Here is a 16,024-nt window from a genome sequence, read left to right on the forward strand (position 1 = left end):
GATCTACTCTCCTTAATCGCAGCCGCAGCCGGCAGCCCGGCACATACAGCATCCACGCGACGCAAGCAGCCTAGAAACAAGAGGACCGTGCAGATTCTCTCTTTCTTTCTCATCTTTTGCCATTGTGTCAGAAGCGGTGATCAGTGAAGTCAAAGGTAAGAAACTTAAGATGAGTTACACAGCTGTTTTATTATTTAGCATTTTATTTTTATTACTCAAATAATGCGATATTTTTATAGAACAAACACAAAAGTGAATCCATTTGCCCTTTATCCACATTATCTCAATATTAAATTTAATATGTTTGTGCAAACTTTTATTGACAGTTAAAACAGATTAAAAAGCAATAAAAGGATAAGAGATATATCGCAAAATTATTATAACGTTATAAATTTCGTTTTTTTTATAGTGGCTTGTGCACAAAGCAGGGATGCTACAAAAAATCGGCCTTGACAAACGAGTCTGTAATTAAGGGGAAAAATACTTAATTCATCCTCGAGGCAAAATAAAATAAGTGGCGCTCTCCTTCTCTATCGCCTAGTCTCAAGGTCATTATTTATTTTTGGAATAGCCAGAAAGGGAATAGCTCATGAATCGTGTGTTTAATTCCTTTAAAGGAAATGAATTAATTTCATTAAAAATTATTTACTTGTGGATTTTGATGAGATAGCGCTAATTGCGATCTTTTGACAATTTTTGTCTCTTATCATATTTTAACCAGCAGCAGTGGCCAGAGATACGCGTTGATATTGGTTCCCGCCGGTCAGATTCAAGGTGACGTCGAAAGGTGCGGAAGACCAAAAGCTCTAATTTGCTTTCTGATCGAGTATCGCCAAGTGCATATTTTCCTATCCGATCAAGCGTCATTAATTCATGTAGTGATATAATTATATTAGAATATTGTCGATATTTTCATTTGCTTGTTTCAAAGCGCCGTACGCCATAGCCGACACCATACCTGCGCGTCGCGCGTATCTGCCCGTGGGGCTTTTTAAACTCAAAGTTTGGAACGTTATATTTTATAAAAAGGGGTTTCTCGATCTATCCCTCACAGCGCTGCAATATACTGCCGTTCAATCGATATTCGCTCTTTCTTTATTAATATTGCACTCATTGCAGCCATGGTGTATGAGAGAAGAGAGAGAGGGAGAGAGAGAGATCACCTCAGTTGTTGTTTTAAAATGAAAAATTAAAAATTGTTGAAAAGATTGTAATTTGGACTTTTTCCCAATAACCCCGGCTTTTTTTATTGAAAATCAGTTGATAAACTATTTTCCCCATCCTAAAGATTAAAACAAAGGATTAAAGAAAGTATTTTTTCTAATTTTTTGTAGTAATTACACGTTTAATTTATTTGATGCTAATTTTAAGTGAAATCTGAAAGTATGCAACTAGAATTCATGCGTGCCACGCATGTTGCATAGCTACCTATTTTGTTTTAGGTCCGTATGAATATTGCTCTCCTAGTAGTTTATTTACTAAGCTAAAAAGCTTAAAATTTGATGATTTTAATAAGGCAGATGCTGTCCTTTTAAACTTTAATGTGAATCATAGATTTTATTTAAAAAAATCAAACGCGTCTTGATTTATAATTCAGCGACTATGAAGTGCTTGAGAAAAAATTCTGAATTTTCCAAAAGCATGAAAATCACACATCTTGTGATTCGTCTCGCTGAGCTTTAGTTAAATCGAATCAATTTAAATTTAAAAATACATGTGGCAGAATGAATTTAATTTAAATTTATAAAACCATTTATTTTGGAAATTTTCAATGCAAAAACCACTAGAGATTTTTGCATACAAATAATAAGAAATTTTCATAAATCGATTTATGCATAGACTCTCTCCTCTTTAAATTCGAATTGGCAGTCATGCAGAGCCAAATTCGAGCTCGGTGATGCGAAAATAATGGGGCAGGGCTACATATTTGCCAGAGTCACTTGCGGCGACGTGTGGCGATGAAATAAAAAAATATCCTTGCGAGCAAGTACAAGCAGACCAGATGTGTATGTTTGTTATATAAACTTTTCGCTGCTCGCGCTCGCTAGCAGGCAAGAAAATACTGCTCAACGTGCGAATGCTTTTAAGTAATTTCCTCCGTCTCTCATGGGTGCGTGTCGAGTGAAAAATTTGCTCAGGCAGCTGATCTGCAGGCGGTGCTGCGATATTATACATACATTTCGGTCGGCACGACAGGAAAAGAGGTGACGACGAGAGACTTTGCTTTGCTTGCCTCTGCCCCATCGACCAGAATCGAAATTAATCTTGCCTAATTCATCAAAGTCGTGCCCCCACCAATTGGATTGCGTCGGTTGTTTAACATGTTAAATTATTATTTAACTGAAGGATTAAAATGAAAACTGATTCAAAAATTATAATTCAATTGAGACTGATTTAAATTTCTAAATCAAAAATAAAAATCCTGCGCTAATTTGATATAATAAAGTAAGTAATAAATAAGTCCTTAGAAATGAATTCCAGTGTGGTGCTTGATGTCTTGCATTTTTGGAAAACTTCAATTTCGATTTAACAACACCACTTTCGCATTTTAATATAACAGAAAAGACTTTCAATGCGTAGCAGTTAGCTAGCGCCCAAGCAAGCAATATCAGAGAGATTGGCTGCCGCAGGGGCGTCATGTGTTGCGTTGTATGTATAATGTGAGGCGTTCGCTGGCTGGCAACGTGGGGGGCAATTTGAGTAGTTAGGGCTTGGAGGTGGCAGTAAATCGGGCGACCCCTTTATCAGCACCTGCACTGCTGTGTGTTACTTGTGCTTCTTGTTCTCCGCCAGCAAAAACAGCGTGTTTTGGCGCAAGACACACAAATTAACCGCCATAAAATAGGAGGCTGCAGCTTTTATTATTATTAGACGGCGGGGTGTGTTTTTATGGGCGCCCTTATTAGGAAATGCCACTGCTTCGCCAATTCTAGGAGAAACAAACGCACACTAACATACCTTTAATTGGATCGATACATCCGAAAAAAGAGCAAGAGCACAGCAGGCACAAGTATCTCTCTCTCTTTCCTGGAGCCCAGCTCTTTTTCTCCGCGCTCTTTGTTCGACCTCCGTTTGATTAATTGATTTGTACACAACATAAATAAAAAGAGGACCGATCCGTTTTTTTTTGCCAAAGTGGTGCATCAACGCGTCTCTATTGGAATGAGAGTAATTTTCGTCCAACGGCTGAACGTGCGTGGGACTCGAAATTAATGCAATTTGCACGCCTCTAAAAAGCTCCGTTAGAAGTGGAAAAAATTGGGACGTGAAATTGACGGGTAGGATGGATTAAGTAAATTTAGCTTTGAAAGGCCTTGTTTGACATAGCGTCAAAGTCACACTTCCTGGCGGGATGCTCGAAATACACAAATGTGAACTAAAAGCACCTCATTCTTTGCCGCTCATGCTTTTAGCCCAGCAGGCACGGTCTCCTTCGCGCGCACATACACACACTGCTCCTCCTACTGCAGTATTTTCTCAAGGCTGAGAATATTTTATACATCTTTCTCGCACTCACATGGAGAATTTTTGCAGGAGAACAACGTAGAATTTGATTATGCCACATAAATATTCCAGTATCACATGAGCGGAATTTATTATGCGAATAAGAAAGGGGTAATATTGCGAGAGCTGGCACAAACACAGGTCGTAAGTTCTAGAAATACCCGATACTTTTATTAAAGAATAGCACTATGGAACTTCGTTTTTGACAGTGCCAATCGATCCCTGATTTTGAGGGTTGAATTAGGTAAGGCGGAAACGTAAAAACCGATTTTCTGATTGGCTAAAGCGCTGGATTTAAATTGAGACAGCAGTGCCACAGCATAAGTGAGTCAAGCGACAAGACTGCCTTGTCACTGTGGCGCTGCTGTCTCGATCTTAGGCCAGCGCTACTAGCCAATCAGAGAGCAGCTCCATTCTCTGATGTCTGTTTTTACGTTTTTTCGGCACGTTAAGTAGAATAGTTGACCTATTTTTGACTAATTTGAATTCTCCCTGAAGAAACAAATTGTTCTTGCTGACAGTTATTCCTTGAATGTGCTGAATTTGATTCAAGAGGCAACAGCTACACTTAGAATATAATGTACTCATTTTTGTATTGCATCATGTCTTTACGTTTAGTTTCCAAATGGCTTTTTTCATTTGGTCCCGACACGCATTTCCTTTTAGCTAATTATAATGCACTCATGCTGCAGTTATGCAAGCACTGAAAGTACTTGGACATTAACCTTATTTCTCTTGCGACTCGGTGCACACCGGTGGAACACACCTTTGCGATGGTATGCAACCCGCTTCTCCTCCGTGCCACACCTGATGCATAACGATATATCTTGACGTGACTAAAAAGACGCTCGTGTCAAGTCCTCACAAGCCTGTGTCAGGACGGGTGGAGGAAAGTTTGGCAGTGCAGGTGAACGTTTAATTTCGGCCAGAGTGAGTGTGTGTATATATATGTATGTGCGCCGGCTTAGACCAATTCAGCGGAACGGTAGTGGGTCTCCGCTCGGCGGCGGCGGCGGCGGCAGCGCAGCATCTCCGCACACAATGCGTACGTTTGAGCTGCCTATGTACCTTTGGTACACAGCCTTAGTTACTTTTAGTCACTCGCACTCTCTCGCACACATACAATATTTTATTAATGCAATTCGTCTGGCAGGCGGAGTGAGCGAGCAAGCGTACGGTACGTGCGCACGTTTTCCTCTTTTTACTACGCTCGCACTCGCATAGTACGACCGCCCACTTTTTGCCGATATTCTAATTATCAGCAACCGGCGCTAGGCTGTTAATTTCGCCGGCAACTCGGAGCAAATGAACAGGATAATGTATGTGATGCCCCTGGGCGCGCTGCCTCATTAAGCCGTCGAGATTAAATACTGATTTTTTTTCGTCTTGACGCGACGAGCACGACGGGCGAATCGAAGCGAATCCGGCCGCAATATATCTGCGGGCAGCGCGGGCGGTCAGCCGGTGTGGCCTTTGCGAAAGGCAAATGGGCTGTCTGCAGTTGTTGGTGCACCGTGGAGGGTGCGAGCCGGGGGGCGGCGGAGACAGCGTCGGCCGAGGGGGCGGCGGCGGCGGCGGATGCAGTCGGCCACGGCGCAGACTCAGCAGCAAGCGGCGAGATGAGAGTGGAGCAGGCAGGCAGCAGCCAACTCGCACCGACCGACCGCCCGACCGCCTCACTCTCCAACCGAGTGGCGTTCGCCTCACTGCAGCACCTAGTCCAATCTTGGCTGATAATTGCAGCACATCCTCTGCACTCCACCGGACCCAGCAGCAGCAGTGAAACATCTTTCGGTGAGTTTCGCCGCGCGCGGATCGGTGCAGGGCCCGCTGCCGCGCGCCGGTCCCCGACGCTGGCCCGCTCCCGCCCCCAGCCGCCCCCTCGGAGGGAAATGGTGCAGTGCGTTCTCCCAGCGCACCTTGGCCACTCTGCCGCTGCTTTTGATTTTCGTTTATCCTCTCCGATTCCCCTCCCGGCATCCTCGCCGAGACGTGCGAGAAGTGCAAATTCCGTAAATCTTCACACGGGGGTCTTGGGGAAAATTAAATTTAATAAATAAACACGTCTGCAATCGGAAAAGGGTTGCCGAGTGCGAGCAAAAGTGAAAGCACAGGCAGCGGCATTTGGGGAATTTAGGTCTCGGCCTTTGTGATCCACTTCCGCTTGAGCATTTCGGCTTCGACTTGATGTTTTGCATGCATGTAAAAGGGTAAATTTCCAAAGCTGGCTCGTTTGAAGAGCTAAGTGTGGTCATCATTGATTGACCCCGAGCAGCGGAGAGGCAGCCAGTTGAAATGCTACCCAGCAGCGCGCGTGTTGCGGTGCAAAACGCTCGGAATGTATGTCACACGTATGAAAGAGAGTTATTGCAGCGAAATTAACGAGGTGTGCAAATTGTGCGGCGCGCAACTTTTCTGACTCGCCGCCGAGAATACATATGCTCGACTCGAGGACCGCGCCGAGAAAAGTAACAGCTCGGCGGCTTGCTTGCGTTGCGTTGCGTAGTGCTGGCTGGATGAAGAAATGAAGATTTATCGACAGGTCTAAGGCGGGTAATTGATGGATTGCTCGGCAGCAGCTGTTGAAATGCGAAAGAAAGCCAAACACAACTCGAGCGATAAATTCTTGCCACTCGCGCATGGAATTTCATTTGATCGAACGCCTGGAAAAGCAAACACACACAGACACACACACAAAATGATTAAAGACAATACTGAAACCGCACACATAATATAGAACTTTGACACACAAATGCGTGCAAGCGAGAGAGACTTTCCATGCATCGAGTTTCAAACCAAACAAAAAGCAGCGCGTATAAATGTTTGCAACATCACAGTTCTCGCTCTCCACCTCGGAAACACAACCATTCGACGCCCGCCCGCCCGCCCGTCCGCCCGCCCGCTCGGTAGTTGCGGCGTGGACCACTTTATGGATGGAGCTCTCATTCCTTTTTCGCTCTCTCTCTCTCGCGCGCCCGCGCGCGTGTGTCAACAATGATGATGAGTTATTGTTTATACAAAACTTTTTACCCCGCAACAACACACCACGCAGCCACCATCGTTAAGTTAATATTGTCTCTCTCGCACTCGCACTCTCATAAAAGATGCATCGCAGGCAGGTGGCATCACGGAAATGAATTGTTCACGATGATGGATTCATCGGCGTCGACGACCTGCCCTTGCGAGAATTAATTTTCACCAGCCCAACGATTTTGCGCATTCAGCACTGCAGAGAGTAACAAAAATTTATTAATTTTGTGTGCGCACGAAACAGACAACGAAGCGTTTTAGTCAGATTTCCAGCTGGTATGCGAACTTTGCCTGCAGAGTCGTTTCGCAGGCAAGCAATTCTGAAGATTGCGAAGTTCAGTAATCTCACCAGAAAGTTATTTATTCAGTAGGGGAGGGCACACACACACAAGCGTGCGCAAAAGTTTGCGTAAAAATGCCTTCTGGACGCGTGGCCTGCTGGGCCGGGGGAGAAAAGAAATTGGTCGGACCAAATTTCCGCCACGCGAATCCGGCCGCCGCCATTCTTTTCTCCGATCCCGAAAAAGTGCCGGCTGAGGGCTGATGCAATTGGGCGAAGGGGCAGAAGGAAGGAGCGAGTTGTGCAAGGAGGAATAGGTCGCGCGCGCGATGCGCCCGGAGATGGGGCAAGTTTTGTTGGGCTGGCTGCCGCTGTGCTGCTGCTGCTGTATTGTAATATAATGTAGAGTAAAGGCGCACGCCGAGATCGATACTTTAGTTTGGCCTCTAAACACTCACCATCCAGCAGTTTACTACGCCGGCTACTACGCCTGCACACGCAGCGTGTACGCTGGGCCGTGTTTTCGCCGCGCCAGCTATATGGTTTGGGAACCACCTCTCGCCGCCCGGCGCCCAAATTAGGTCTTGCTCTTTCACTTAATAGCCTCTTGGAATTTATTTTTTAAAAATCATTGCACTTAAAAAGGTCCATGATTGATTTTAAATGGTCAGCAATTGAGACACGTCTTTAAAAAATGTCTAAAAAAATTAGAACGAAATTTTTTTTTCGTGTGAAGAAAAAATTTACAGTTTGTAAATATAACCGGGAAAGGCAAATTAAAAAAAACACGTTTGTTTTGATTTTGTACAAGATTCAATTTTTGAAAAATGGAGTTTTAGGTGTAGATTATTAATTCCAATGATTTCCTACTCGAGTATTTTTCATTTTTAACATAAATTTAATTTTAAAGAGCCATTATATTCATTTTTGATGGCATAAATGTGCAAATTTCATTCTAAAAATTAAATCAAATTTAACTTGAAAAGGTTTGACCTGCACTTTTTCGGTCATTTGCCACGAACCTTAGAAACAAAATGCAGAAAATATCTACCGCCTGGATGAAACTGAACGGCAAGTTAAGTTCCAAGTGCTTGTGCCCTGAAATTTACAAATAAATGGCAACATCCACTCAATTCAGCGTTATATTTGACCCTGTTAAGTTGGTTTCTGCACAATAAAAGGGCTCATGCCGGCGCTGGGGGCTGTCGCCATAGTTACACACCTGTGTAGGCACAAAGCCGCAACACCACCGGCCTAATATAATTATTTCATACGCTGCTGCAGACCAGCATCTCGCCCTGGCTGGCTGGCTGGCTCGCTCGTTCGTTCCGACCAGCAACTCTGTTATGCACGCAGTTTCGCACAATTTGATTTTGCCCTCGTCCCGAGCGTTGTTGTGATGCTTTGTTGCTGCCAATTAACCCGCCCCATTGGGCCCACTGCAAAATAGGCCCCGATGTAAAATTTGCACACCCTGAAATTTCTATTGAGTTTTAACAGCGACCGCTCCTAACAAATTTTCGTTTGTTTGCCGCCGCTATTCACCACACGGGAATAAAAGATATTCTAAAAATATGCACGCTGGAATTTAATTTTTAATATATATTAAATATAGTCAATCGATTCCTGAGGGTCAAAGTCAAATCCCTACGTCGAATATTCAACACACGTGTGCCGAAATTAAATTGTTGAAAGCGAAAAAACCAAAAAGTCTGAACCTAGAAAAAGTGCGGCACAAGAACCGGTTCTCTGATTGGATGGCGCTGCTGTCTCGATCCTAAGCAAGCGCTTCATCCAATCCCTCCTCTGATTGGTTGCCAGCGTTCTTTAGAAACTTTTTGCTAGGTTATTCAGACCAAAAACCGCTGGAGTAACAACTTTTTACGATTTCGTTGATTTTCAGCATGTCGTGTAAAATTGTCGACCAAATGATTCAGCTGCCTAACCTTTTATTCGATCCTCAGGAATCGATGGACACTGTTTAAAAGGAAATACCAGTGCTATTTAAACTGAAATTCGACTCCAGAGTTACCTACAACAGCTGTTTTACAATGGTTAAGTCGGTTTATTCCGCTGTGTAAGTTTTCTTTGTCCGAAAATAAAGGAAAGAGGAGCTCTTCACCGCGTATCATCCTCTGAAAACCAGAATGGATGGAAATCGTGTCACCAGCTATGCAGCTTTTATTTGCGTTTGCGGCGTTTTTATTTTAGTTAAAAGCATCAGCATGAAGGGCATTGCGAATTTGCGTTCTGCAATAGAATTTGCACGCCCTCTGCATCGACGTCAGTGTCTCATCTTTCCTCGTACGTACGCGCACGTACACACTATATCGTATCAAAGCACAAACCAGTTCGTTGCCACCCGAGTTTAACATTTAATTGAGTTAACCGGCTTGGCCCAAGGGCGGGCAGAGTACAATAGGTACGGAAAGGTCAAAGAGCGGGTTCACCGGATTCGCACTTTCTGGCAGAAACCACGTGCGTCCACCGACGAATTAATTATTGATTTTCCATACGGCCACGCGGAATTCGAAATTTTTCGCCAGCTCCACATAATGGAGGCTGACGGGATAGGGCGAACACCATAAATCTATCACTCGATCGTAAATTAGTTTTCGATTTTGCATGCGCCCGGGATTAGACAGCGGCAAAAACAGAGAGATGGAAAATTGAGTCGCGCCGCTGGCGGCTGAAACATTTTTTATAAATTTGTGCGTGTCGCGAGATGAGCCGCAATAAATTTTGTGCGAGTGGGGAGCACCATTTAAACTCATCATGCCTAGATGTAATGGTTGAATAAAGTGCAGGGGAGCCGCGCGCACAACGTTGTTACAAATTAACACGCAGGGAACATCGAGACGGCTATGGGGATATTTTACTATTATTATTACAACTGGAACGGACGACCCAGCCACCAGCCGAGCGGAAAAATAACCGCTTAGGAAGTGGCTTCTGCTCCTCGTTGCCATTTGTCACACCTAGACGGGGGTGACATATGTCTTACCTGAATTTGTCCGAATTCGCCTCCCTGCCTTGGAGCTGGTCTCTTTTTTTAATTCCGCTACATAAACTCTTGTTCGTGGTTGAGCAGGGGGAGCGTTGATTGTCCCTAAATGTTTTAAAATTTCTAAATTTGGATGAAACTGAATTTCAGTTTTTCAGATTTAATTTAACAAGTGGAGTGCACCTTTTAATCCGATATCATTCGATAGAGATGACAATTTTTTCGGGTTCCTTAGACCGGCGCCTCCGGAATTCGAAAGTTAAATATAAAAAAATCAAACTTCCATAATTGCTTGAAAAGTGGCTGGATATCGATGATAAACTTGACATTTTCAGAGTCTTCTCTGTGAAACTGAAATTTTAATATTTTTTAATGTCGCACGCATATATGCGTTTAGTAATAAATTCATTCATAATATCTTTAAATAAGAATGCAATTTTAAACACACAAATTGGTCTCTGCGATAGTCTAAAAGTTTCGCTCGAATTTCACGCAGAGCGACGGCGCTATGCAAATTATTTCCTTAGAGCGGCACAATATTTGCCAATAAATCAGCAGCGAGAGCCCTGCTGAAGTTGCCAGAGAGGCGAAATTTCAGAAGAAAGTTGGCCGCCTTCAAGGCTAGTGAATTAATCGGGCGAGCGAGCGAGCGAGGGAGCAGATGAAAACTGCAAGCTCGGCGTGCACCAGTTGAGGAGATAAGGTCGGCCAGCATGCACACGCCTCTCGCTCGCTCGCTCGCTCGCTCTCTCTCTCTCTCTCTCTCTCTCTCTCTCTCTCTCTCTCTCTCTCTCTCTCTCTCTCTCTCTCTCTCTCTCTCTCTCTCTCTCTCTCTCATCGGCCTATTGATATTCCATTATACGCCGCGTCGGTTTCATACGGTCCCCTCTGTCTGGCGGGTCTTTGCTCTTCGTTCCTGCGCTCCCCGTCGCAGCAATAAATCTGGAGTGAAGCCCTTCCGAGTGCAGTCGGCAGAGGAAGAAACAGATAATGAGATGTTGTTGTTAGCTGCATCTTTTTCCTTCTCTCCGCTGGCCAGGCCAAATCGAACAAATGGTGTGGTCCCTGTGTTCTTCTGTACTGCAGACTCGCTTCGTTCCTAGTGCTCCCCTGTAGCCAAAATCAATATCCGCTGCTCTCAGTGTACTAATCCTATTGCCATCTTCGGAAAACCGGCGTAATATGATAAATTTACTCGTGCGGCCTCTTATTATTCAAAGAAGAGCAAGGTTTCCCTTCCCTATTATGTCCGAAATGAGAAATTTTAGATGAAAAGGCTAAATACCGGCCTTGAAAATGAGCAAAAATCGAAAATAGGACACTAGTGACAAAACTCACCCTTTTCAACAAAAATTCAAAAGCTCAACATTCTATTTCTGTTCTATTTTCCTCTAATCATTGCGCACACAGGCCGTTGTGAAAGGCAATGTATCAAGTTGAAAAAGGTATTGAAACCAGTGCGAGCTGGTTTTCTATTCAAAAATCGCGAGAGGCGTTTATAAAATCGACACTGTTGAGCCTTGGAATGAAGCAGCGCAGCGCTAACTGTATCCATTCATTCATCCTCCTTTATTGAGTAATTGAAACGTCCTCGGCGCTCCAATTGTAAAGAAAGCAGCTCTGCAAATATGGCCATTGATGCTACATCACTAGCAGATGTCTCTCTCGGCTCACCACTCCGCCGCTGCCGCGCCGAATGAGTGTATATATGCGGTATCCTTTTTCCAGCGCTGTGTGGCGTTTCTGCACACGTGTTTGTACCACCAGCCCCAGGCGGCGAGAATACTTTCACACCAGGTTGGCTCCGTGTTGAATTTGCCACTCGCGCTGTAAACATATTTAGCAACAGCGGGACTCGGTGACGAGCGGAACAAAAGTAGAAAAGGAAGCACCTCCATTTGAAAGTATGCGAGAACTTTGAAATGAAAATGACATTTTTATCTTGTATGAGGTGTAGCGTTTCTTTGCTCGGGATTGAAATATTTAACAAGTTTTGTTAAAAAGAGCTGCACCACATTTATGCAGAGGGAGTGAAATCTCGTTCTCTAGCCGTGCACTCGTGCAGTGAGAAAATGTCTCGAAAAGGGAAGCACAACATTTGAAGCAAAAACCAATCTAAAAATATACTGTCCTTTCCTACAAGCCGAATTTCCCAATATGAGTGTCAAAAAGCGATCTATTTTCGCTGGGTGGAGGACTGCGGAGGTTTTTGTTATTTTTGGCCAATCAGAACATTTGTGGTCCTCCGCTAATCAAAAATACATCGCTTTTTGACTTGTTTTGTAAACATTAAAAATTTTGGGCCAAATGGTGCGCTTCCCATTTGCAGTTTTCCGCTAGATCAACCCTTTTCTTGAGAATTAATGTTCAATTTCCCATAAAAATCTTCCCAGTCAGTTGTTTCCCGAGATTATATTTTCAATATCCGATTATTGGAAAATTGTTCGATGGACCGAAAATACTGGTCTGGCTAAATGGAAATTGTCGTTTCCTTTTTATGTGCCTGGGCGCTGCGTGTTATTATCTTTTGTAGGCAGCCGACATAAAATGTTACTGCCGCGACCTCCAAAATTTTAATTTTGTAGCAGTTTGATGCGGAAAGCGAACATCGATATACGAATTCCCGAACGCATTCCTGGCGGTATATTAGTAAAACAGCCAAATGCAAATCTCGAGAGGCAGCAGCGACTCGTGTAAGGCCCGGCGCTGACGAATTTGCATTCTGGGTCACGCGAAATGAGAAAAATGGTAATTAATCTTTCAACAAGGCTGGTGGATTGATTTAATTAGCCCCTCGCCCGACCGTAAACAAAATCAGCGAGTTTCTCTGCATAGGATCAGTATTTTTTTTACTGCAGGCACGTTGTTGTTGCCGTTGTTGACTTGGAGGAGATGACGACGATGATGGAGTCTTTAATTAGTGGATTTTAAGTGCCCAACTCTCTATCATCATCAGTCAAGAGGATAAAAGGAGAGGAGCGAGCCGAGGCGCGCGCCGAGTCAAAAGCCAAATGAAAGGGATGAGCCGCTCGTGGCTATGCAACCGCCACCCCTTTTCTTGTTCGCGCAAACTTGACAACTCGGGCGCTCGCTTTTTCGGCCTGTGCGGAAAATCAATGACAGACACCTGCAAACCGCTTCCGAGACTAATCAAAGCAGTGTCGTTTGCACCTTCCACGCCAACAGCCCGACTTTCCTCACTTGAAATTGGTGTAGCGTGGAAAGGTGAAATTAATTCACGAAGTTGTAAAGCGTTGCTGGTGATGGTAAAGGCGAAAAACCTCTGCTTTTTCACCACGGTTTGTCAGAAGAATTTATGTCGCTGATGAAAGTAGCACTTTTCACTGTGCCAAATTCGACATGACGTGCCGAAAACCAGCAATTTAATCGCCACCAGGATGAATTAGAAACAGCCAGCGCAGGTAGCCAGCAGTAGGGTTTGTTGCTTAATTGTGCTAGTTGTCGCTGAGGCGCTGCTGTCTCGATCTTAGGCAAGCGCTCCGTCCAATCAAAGAATATCTGTTTGGTTGCCGAGATTCATACCTAAAATCGCTAATTTTCGGGATATTTTGTCGGATTCTTCACCGAGTGATTCGGCTGTCTAACTCATTTCGACCCTCAGAAATCGATTGACACCGTCAAAAATTAAATTCCAATATGCTACCTCAAAATTATCCATATTTAAATAAAAATCAGCATGGATGAATGAACGCAAACGCCATACGTCTCTTGGCTAGAGACTCAGAGATGACGTTGAAAGAGCGGTGGATGAGTTCCAAAGGCGATATTGAGTGGTGTGGTTGTCAGCGATGGAATTTGCTGGGCAAAAAGCCCAGTGGTCATAGCGGAGCACAATTCGTGTCATTATCTGCAAAAAGAAGCGAGAGCGACTATACTGTGAAGCCGCGCGCAGGCATAACCTTGAGGGCGTTTTGTTGCGGTATTTGGTCCCTTCTATCTCTTTGTCAGGCAGGCGAGCGTGCGGCAGTGGCGCCTTTGCGGGCCAACATTCCACGCCGGCACCCACGGTCACAGTGTGAATAAATATTCGCAAAACCACGCAAAAACTCGGATGTATATTTCCGAGGAAAAATGCAATTAGAGTACCAGAAACGAAACAACTGATTGGCAAGCGACCAAAAACCTTTCAGCTTGATTTTTTCCTCTCGAAAGCTAGGGGGAACGTATATAATTTGAATGAATTCCAAAGCTCAGCTGTGCGAATTGGATCCCAGAGATTTCTCTTCTTGCTACTAGCTACCCTGCTGCGTAGCTTTTTAGGACAAGCCTGACAACTTCTCAAATACTCGGAGAGAGTGGCTAGTTTCTTTCATAGTTGACGGCAGCTCGCTTTTCTGGCGAATCGCTCCCGTTTTCCCAGAGAACTGTCAGGCATAAAAAATGCCTGCTGGCAGGCGGACGGACGGGCTCCGGAACTCGCTGCTTTTTTCGTTTTTGTTCGTGCTGCATTGTTTGCAAAGTGTCCCCTGTAATTCCGGCTCGCGTTCTTTTGATCTTATTGTCTTTTATTACAGGCCGGCGCCTAATATTGCAGAATAAAAATGTCGAGCCAAATCTAATTTATTGCCCACGACCGGTTACTTATTGGCTCACGGCTCGTTGCCTGCACGACGGAAATAAGACAACAAATTGTGTTTTATTAGAGGAAATAAATATACCTCTAGCCTTTCGAATGAACGGGTTCAAACTAGCGGTTCTTCAAGAGCTTTGTGTTTGCAAAAACACCGCAATTTATTCATTTTGATTCTTAATTTCAATAGGAAAAAATTTCATCAGCCTTATTTCCTGGAGAAATTGTTTTGGAAAATATACACGTAAAAATTTTAAGTAGCCAAAATGAAGCTAGATTTTATGAAAAAAATAAAACTGAGCAAAGTCTGAAAATCTAATGTTTATTTAAAAGTGGTCACTTTATAAGAAATTATGGACGTTATTGATTGAAATTTGGATTTTTAAAATTTATCCAGCTCAACGGTCCAAAGCAAATTTTTTATTTAATTTTCTAACATTTAAAAAATAAAATACTCAACGAGAAAAAGTAATGAAACCCATTGTCTTATTCTGTTAGAGGCTGTTCAAGGAGTGTTCTCGCCTACGTCTGGCATAGCATAAACAGTGTTTAATGAAACAAGGCGCAGTACAGTGAAGAGGCTCATTTGCAAGGCGTAGTGCGAATTCAAAGCTGTGTCTACTTGAGACGGAAAGAAATCGTCATCCACTCTCGATTGCAGCGGCGGCTAGCCGGCCGGCCGGTGTGCAAATGCAAGCGGCCCCTGCGCCTTTCTTCCTTTCTTTCTCTCCTTTTTTTTGCAATGCTCCTCCCGGCAAACATAAATTATTCAATTCGCCTGCTGGTCGATACCCCTCGCACTCGACTACAACTTGACTCTCCACCGCCGCCGCCGTCGTTGCCGACGCCGCCGTAGCCGCGCGTGTACCTGCTGCATGCATGTTATTAAAACTTTTAGCCTCGTATAGATTGAGTAAAGGACCTTTTCTTGCGTTTAAGCTGAAGAGGCTCTCGTTACCGCGCGCGCCGTAAACTTTCTTCCTTCTCCTCCTTTCCGCGCCCGCTCGCTTTTTTCCTGCATGCTGCAAAATTATCGAACAACTCGGCTCGCGGGCTCGGAAAACAAGTAAGCGCCCCCGTGCAAAAGAGAGATTTCAAGTTTCCGACTAATTAAACGCAAGGCGAGTATAGAAGTAGTACGCCTGGCGAGCGGGCGAGGAGATTAAAAAAATACTTGCTGGCCTGGAAAATGAGAGAAAAGTTCGCAGTCGTACGAATGGTGCATTAGAGAGCTCGCCTCGCCTCTCTTCGCTGTCAAAGTGGCCTCGTTTCGAGTTGATCCAGCGTGACGCTAGCCGAGAATATTATTTACACAAACACAAGTGCGCAGGAGACTCATTTTTGTTTGTAATTCAACGCTCGATTCGCAACCTCGTGTTCAGTTTCAAAATTTAAAACCAGATTCTGCTCTAAATACCCTCAAAAAAAAAAATAAATAAAACAGACACTATAATGGGCATTGACAGCTGAAATTCAACCAGCCGCTGTATGTTTGTGCGTTTGATTGATATGTGCAAATAGCCTGAAGCTGCAAAAAGACAAACGCCCTCCTCAGTCACCTATCTGCTTCTGACAGACAAATAATGTGATGCAAATTTCACGCTTGCCACTCAAA

The 16,024-nt window shown here is 44.1% G+C and overlaps 1 protein-coding gene across 5 annotated transcripts in view; it reads left to right on the forward strand.

Annotated features, from left to right (window-relative positions):
• The first annotated feature begins 29 nt into the window (after positions 1–29).
• LOC135946666 (acetylcholinesterase-like) overlaps positions 30–16,024 on the forward strand; it is a 48,839-nt gene continuing 32,844 nt past the window's right edge. For 3 of the 5 annotated variants that reach the window (XR_010575533.1, XR_010575535.1, XR_010575536.1), the window contains exon 1: positions 5,141–5,298. The gene's annotated coding sequence lies outside the window, so the exon portion shown is untranslated. Of the gene's footprint in view, positions 156–5,139; positions 5,299–16,024 lie in introns of those variants that run through there. The other 2 variants (XR_010575534.1, XM_065494970.1) reach the window with 2 other exon arrangements.

Source organism: Cloeon dipterum, chromosome X (assembly GCF_949628265.1).
Source record: "Cloeon dipterum chromosome X, ieCloDipt1.1, whole genome shotgun sequence".
NCBI lineage: Eukaryota > Metazoa > Arthropoda > Insecta > Ephemeroptera > Baetidae > Cloeon > Cloeon dipterum.